At 38.8% G+C, this 7,644-nt stretch overlaps 1 long non-coding RNA gene across 1 annotated transcript; it reads left to right on the forward strand.

Annotated features, from left to right (window-relative positions):
• Positions 1-2,357: 2,357 nt before the first annotated feature.
• Positions 2,358-4,114, forward strand: LOC309493342. The gene is made up of 2 exons (XR_014203845.1): positions 2,358-2,713; positions 3,161-4,114. It is a non-coding gene; the product is annotated as an uncharacterized lncRNA (long non-coding RNA).
• The last annotated feature ends 3,530 nt before the right edge of the window (positions 4,115-7,644 follow it).

Consider the following 7,644-nt stretch of genomic DNA (forward strand, 5'->3'; position numbering starts at 1 on the left):
ATTCGGTGTGAAATCAGCTTCAGTGATTATAACAGAACTTTGTGAGAATGTGAAGTAAGATGAGTGACAGTGTTTCAGTGATTATAAAGGGAGAGATCTTTGTGTGCTTTCTGCCATGCCAAATCCTGCATACAGTATTCTTGCTTTTCTGTTCAGATTAACAGTGTTTTGTGGAGCGTTTATGCTGGGATGTGTTGGTTGTGCAGTGACACGTAACCTGAAACTCTTTCAAGGAAATCTATTTAAATGTGTTGTTAAAGGGGAAGTGTATCTCAGCCGAACCCTGCAGTTGTTTCACTCTCCGCCTGTGGCCTATTGTGTAAAAAAAAAAAAAAAAAAAAACGAAGTAAACATGCACATTTAAATTGTTATTGAGTCTAAATCATGCACTGTGTAGTTGCACTCAAATGAGTTAAATTGACATTTTTCAATGTTTTTGAAGCATTGTTATCAGCTTCCCTCTTTTGCAATACCTACAAATTATTCAAAGAGGCAAATTGTCCAGCACAGCAGTAAATGTATTAATGTCAGCATGTATCTGACACTGAATGTTCACAAGAGATTTGCTCATTCTGAAACTTCAAGGCACCATCATCATCATCATCATCATCATCATCACTTCCTCTTCTCGTTAAGACACTTCCCTTTTCCTGATAATATTAGATGTCCAGTTAGATGCACATTCGAGGAATAATATTTGAGTAAACAACCTGAAGGAAGTCGAACTGACGACCAGTTGGCATAACTCTGAACATATGCTGTTGAATTGTTGAAATATCAATTAGAAATCTCAGGGGGCACTTCAAATAAATGTTTTAGGTCAAAGGGGTTCAGCTAACAAAAAAGTTTGGATTATGATATTATAAACATTATACCTTTTTTGTAAAGATGCTTCAAAATGATAAAAATAATAATTACAAAATAAGATTTTTTTTTTTTTTTTTTTTGACTCAATACCAATGTACTTTACTATACTGTGCATGACACTGAATTATTACCATTTATTTGTATTATGCTTTTATGGTATTTGTATGGTACTCCAACAGGCCATGGTATTATCAATCTGTTGTTGTTGTTGTTGTTGTTGTTGTTTTTTTTGGGGGGGGGGGGGGGGATTAATGAAACTTTGATAAATGAAAAATCATGTTATTTGACCACATACATTAAAATAATAATGAATTAATAAATTCATTATTTATTATTAGAGTACATCAATAATGCAAACAGGCAAACCTGCAAACAGACAGATGTGAAAGTCACACAGTGAACTTGTAGTATGTAAGCGCCGGCTCTGACCCCAACACCGATGATTGTGCGGAAAACTAAACCAACTGAAAGTAATCTGCCGTAATTCACATTTTCATACACTGATTTCTTGAATTTCTTCATCAATAGGAAGAGATATCAAGTGTAACGTCAGTTCTGGCAGGTCACGTTAGTCAAGCTCGCATCAGTGACTCTTATTTAATCCACGTCTATAGGAATATGACGCCTATCACTGTACACATATATAAGCTCCTTCAGTATTATCAGCAGATATCGTGTTTCTCAGGAGCGAATTACCCTCCTCTCTCCCAGTCAGGATTTGGCCTTCTGAGTCCCCTTGAATCAGAAGAAATTCTCAAATTATGTTGTACTTTAAAATCCTAAATTATTATCAGCAATACATTCATGTTGTGTTCTGTTTACCCTGAGGGGGGTTATTGCTGCTCTCCTGCTCTTATCCATGCTAGGCTGCCCAGAACAGAACCATACCGCCAATCCAAACTGTATGCTGTCAATCATATTTGACGATAGTGGTCCTGACAGAATTACAATCATAGAAATGAAGTTCCAAGTGCACAACCGAAGTGAACACTGATCATCATAATGTTCAAACAAAAACAATTTAGGAAAATCAACATCAATTTATGAAGTCAGCTTATGTGACGTTCTCTCATAATTTTCAGTTGTATTAATAATTCAGTATTGAAGATGACGTTGGGAAATGAGTGAATGCAACTAGACGAAGAAAACTGCAGAAGTGGAGGAAATGAGTGAGAAGTCTTAGGAATTGCCCTGCACTTGTTTTTCTTCAGCATGCATATTCTGCTGTTTATTGCAAGGCATTTTAAGGCAAACTGCCAACATAATCTCTTATCATATTATACTTTTCATTAGGACTAGATCTCCATCTAAGTATTCCCAGAGCATATTCTAAGTTTAGCTAAACTGCATTTTTATTGTATTGATGTTAGATGTTCCCATCTTTAAATATTTTTTCATATAATTGAATGAACAATACATTTGTAACAGTTTTTATTAAAATGCAACTGTTAGTTGACCCTACAATATTGACACCCACAACTTTTGATTTTAATATATTGGTAAATGTTGAAATTAACATTAGGATTAATACGATTAATGTAGAAGTATTTATCGTTGTTAGTTCATGTTAACTTATGGTAACCAATGTCAACAACTGGAACCTTATTGAAAAGCGGTACCGAATCTCCTGAAGGCAGAATCTCAAAGATGCAAAAACATCCTCTAAGTTTTGCTTACTTGCAAGAATCGTGTTTGTGATGAATTTCCAAGAAACGGGCTCATCTTCACTCCTCCCTCTTTCCCACGCAATAAAAATCAGTCAAATGAGCATCTCGAACACTTTCTGAACTCCAGCTCAGACTCAACAAGACTCTTTCATTTCCACGAGCTCAAGAACGGCACACAGGTAAATCTATATATACTGTACACATGTAAATCATAGTTCAGATACTGAAGATCATCTTAATAATAATCTACTGTCTTTAATCGTCTCATTTTAATCTGTCACAACTAGTCTGGAGGACTCTTCACATTAAGATATTAATCTGATGTCATCAAAAGAGCAGCTTTGAGGGCTTCCTGTGTTTTTTTCCATCTAAATAACAGCTTAATATAATGTAAAATATTATTATTAATAATAAATAAAAATATTAAACAAAATAACAAATATTAATGTGGCAATAATTCGCTGCAAAATAAGAGTATTTAAGAAAATATTATTATTATTACTTTAGACATATAGAGATATATTCAGAAAACCATGCAGCCGTGTTAGAAGTTGTTCATTCTCTTATTAATAGCCGATTTCCACTGATTGTGAAGCTCTAAGTGTCTGTCACTCTCTTGTTCTCAGGATGAGATCTGCACTTCTCCTCGTTCTCCTCATTCTCCTCGTCACTCTGATGTTCACTGATGCCAGACTTCCCTGCGAGAGATCTTCGAATAACAACGCTTATTATCATTTTAAAAACAGACATATTCTCTCATCTAGTTTCAACACAAGAAGTCGACGTGATTGGGCAGTGTACCTAACAGATAAGGAACTTTGTGGCTCTGACAGACCTTCTCTCCAGTCCTTCATCCGCAGAAACTATGAGGATAGAATTAAACATATCTGCAATGGAGGAGGCTTCATATACAGAGACAACCTGTGCATCAGCAAGAATACGTTCACTGTGTACATTGTTACAAAAAAGCAGAAGCAGCAGGAGGATCAGTCGTGTGAAGTTGAGACTATAACAAGGGATAGGTACTATGTGGTTGTAGCCTGTAATGTCGTTGTCAACCAGTGTTTGCCTGTTCACTATCATAAACAAACTGACACACGACCCCAAAATGGTCGGATCTGCCAGCCGTCGACATATAGGCGACATCATGGGCACAGTGGGGGTGAAGGGCATTCGCTCTATAGGCTTCAGTAGGGTTGAAAGGTGAATTTCGTTGCAAGTAATTTCTACTTAATCGGATGTTTCGCATCATTATTCAAGACGAATTCAAACATGTTCATAAGCTTCACTTCTATCATCTAACATCACTTCTACATCTGCTTTTAGTCCTTTCAGGTCTGAGATTCTCATTTATTTTTGTGAATGTTTTCTTGTTTGAAGAAATTATTGCTGTTTATTATTGTTTTCAGTTCAAATTATTGCAATTTATGTGCTTTTCCACATGTTATTTTGAGAACTAAACAAATTTTTTTCTAGCTCTTTTATATTCTTTAATAATACAACTGTGTAAAGGTGTGGTGATATGGTTTGGCAAAACCAAAGTTGTGTTATTCCTGCTAAAAATAAAAGATCTTACTGTCTGTCAGTGTGAGTGTCTTAATGTACATTCCCACATCATGGGTCGATGGCCAGTTTGGATGATCTGTGTGTGTCTCACACTGTGATCCTGAACAAACACACAGAAAGAGATGAACATTTGATAATGTTCATGCATTTATAATGAAACAGAAGTAATAATGGGAAGCTGAAAGTCAAGCTGTGACACATTAAACCAACCAGAGCTCTGAGCTCCAGAGGGCTTTAAAATGACTGAAATAATGAAAAATCAAGATATTTCTATTTACATTCACCCTGTCAACTACTGTATTTATGAGGAAGCCTGATTTTAAAAGTGTGATTTCCAGACGGGAAAAAAATAAAATTCATGAAATCTTAAAATGCCATGGGCATTTTAAAAATGAATGTATATTCTTATAGTTATATGTCAATCTCTAAAATATTTTATCACTTAGAAATTGTGTGTTAAAATGTTTTAAATATCCTTTTCTATTAAATCACGAGTGTAAATTTACTGGTTAAAATGAGCAGGATCCCTAAAGAACATTCAGCTCCTAAAACCATAAAGTTTAATTATTTCAACTTTAATTGTAACTAATTTAGTTACTTATTTGAATCTATGATCTTGTTATTTGACAAACTCATGTTAACCGACTACTGTAATGATTCACTAGACTCAGTAGAATCCATTTGCAGCTTTTAATAAAGAAGGTCGTACAGGCGGGGTCAAACAGGGCAGACAGAGCAAGGTAGATCAAACAGCAGGGGTAGTCCAGATAACAGGCAGAATTCGGGGCAGGCAGCAATAATCAAAAGTCCAAGAACAGTCCAAGTCAGGCCAGGCAGATATCAATCATACAAATGAGGAAACAGTCCAAGATCAAAAACCAGATAAACAAAACACGGGATAAACGCTCAGAAAAGATCACCAAGGCAAATCAAGACTTCGCAGAGAAGTGGTGAGTGGAAGTGGCTTTTATGTGTGTGTGTAAATGCAGTGCAGGTGTGAAGCGCAATCAGTCCCAGGTAAGAGGTATTATGGGAATTGGAGTTCAAAGCCAATAGTTAATATTCCGGAGAAGGCTCCCTCTGGTGGCAGAGAGGAGGTGGTACGGGAGCCTCCTCTGTGACAGAGCCCCCCCCCTGCGAGCGGCTCCTGACGCGAGGAGGCAACTGACGCCGGGGTCTTCCACGGGGTCGAGGGGCCGGTTTCTCCGGGTGCATCCTATGAAACTCCTCAGTAAGAGTAGGGTCCAAGATATCCCTTGAATTGACCCAGGATTGCTCCTCCGGACCGTACCCCTCCCAGTCAACCAGATACTGGAGAATATTACCCCGACGTCTGGAGTCCAGCAACTTGTGCACACAGTACGCCTCCTCGCCGTCGACCAGTATAGCTGGGGGGTTCTGAGAGGCGGCCCCCTCCTCCGGCTCTCCCCTCGGACCACCAGCAGGTTTCAGCAGAGAAACATGAAAAGTAGGAGAAACACGATAATTAGCCGGCAGTTATAATCTAAATCAGGGGTTTTCAAACTTTTTGTGTGTGTGGACCACTATTTGTATTTAAGAATTTTCGCGGACCACCTCATAATACACATAATGAAATATGTCTACACAGAGTCCTACCTGAATTAATCTGCACCTCTAAATAGGCGTACTAGCACTAAAACTATAACTGGTCATCACATCAGTACAACAGGCTTGTTAAAAGAAAGTTTACTGCACACAACGGCTGCCACATATTTAATTTATTTATTTACTCAAGCGCCCGATCGATGGCAATCAGGGCATAATCAGGTTAATTTGAACAACAGGCTTGAAATCTATACAGTAATAAGAACACTGGAATATAGTCAACATTTCAAATCCTTTGGCGATTTTAGGGGATTATTAATCTTCAGAGTTTTACAAGACCTCAAAAAGTACAGGCTTGAGTTTGTCCACTTAACAGCACATCTGCAAAACATTTCAGAAACGCGAGATCAAGAAACTAACTGGAAATTAAAATAATAACAGGCCTTATTCATTCCATTTATAAACATTTGGTTTCATAAACTAGATGCCTAACTGTGCAAACTGTCAGTTATAGCGCATCAAATTCAAAAAGGGATTATGTCAAATTCGCGCCTAGTGATACGCTTGACCACTTTGTATCAATTCGCGCGTCAAGAGCGAAATTGACGCGCGTAAAAACTAAAGTTTGAAGTGTGAACGCACCATTAAAGGCTATGCGTGTGATGTGATAATGAGAACATATTAATTTGCCTCTGCCCTTTTATCTTCAGAGAACCTGTTGCTATCCACCGAACCAATGTTGTGGTTCTAACGGCACTGATATTGAATGTCACGGCCGAACACCACTAGGCTATTTTAGTAATCACACAATAACTTAACTATTTAATTAAAATGTTATATCAATATAGGCCTACATATTCTTTTTACTTTTCTTTTTTTATGGGAATTTCCTGGTAAAATGAAGGTAAAAAAAAAATATTATTTTATATTTTATTTTGCCTTTCCACGGACCACCTGCAGTACCCTCACGGACCACTAGTGGTCCGCGGACCACAGTTTGGGAATGGCTGATCTAAATGATACTGGGGATATTTGTCTAACAATTTGGAATGGGCCAACATACCTGGGACTGAGCTTGCGACATGGAAGTCGGAGTCGTAAGTCTCTGGTTGATAGCCATACCCATTGGTCGATCTGGTATTCGGGAGCAGGGCGACGATGGCGATTGGCTTGTTGTTCTTGACGTCTGATAGCATGCAGTAAGTGTGTGTGTGCTTGATCCCAGACCTCCTCGCTCCTGTGCAACCATTCCGTGACAGATGGGAGCTCTGTGGGTTCACCAGACCATGGGAAGAGAGGAGGCTGGAAGCCGAGTATACATTTAAAGGGGGTGATGCCAGTTGCGGGTTTAACCAGAGAATTTTGGGCGTATTCGGCCCAAAATAAGTATCTACTCCAGTCATGTTGATGTTGTTGACAGTAAGTTCGGAGGAAGCGGATGATGTCTTGATTCAGGCGCTCTGTTTGACCGTTTGACTGTGGATGATAGCCTGAGGTGAGGCTAATGTTCACGTTCAGATGCTTGAAGAAAGCTGTCCATACTCTGGAAGTGAATTGAGGTCCCCAGTCAGATACTATATCATCAGGTAATCCATAGAATCTAAACACTTGATTGCACAGGAGTTCTGCTGTTTCGAAGGCAGTGGGAAGCTTGGTGAGGGGAACTAGTCGACAGGCCTTGGAGAATCGATCCACTATGGTGAAAATGGTGGTGTAGCCTTGGGAATTGGGTAGGTCAGTGATAAAATCAACAGCAATGTGTGACCATGGTCGTTGAGGTGTTGGGAGAGGATGTAAAAGACCAGCGGGTAATCTTCGGAGTGATTTGGAGGTTTGACAGTTGATGCAATTTTGGACGTGTTTGATGGCATCAGACGAAAGGGTGGGCCACCAGAATTGATTTTGGAGTAGTTGAATAGTGGCAGTGATTCCGGGATGACCGGAACTTGGGGTTGAGTGGACTTGATCGAGGAGGCGG

This window comes from Leuciscus leuciscus, assembly GCF_965113295.1.
Source record: "Leuciscus leuciscus genome assembly, chromosome: 2".
NCBI classification, from domain to species: Eukaryota; Metazoa; Chordata; class Actinopteri; order Cypriniformes; family Leuciscidae; genus Leuciscus; species Leuciscus leuciscus.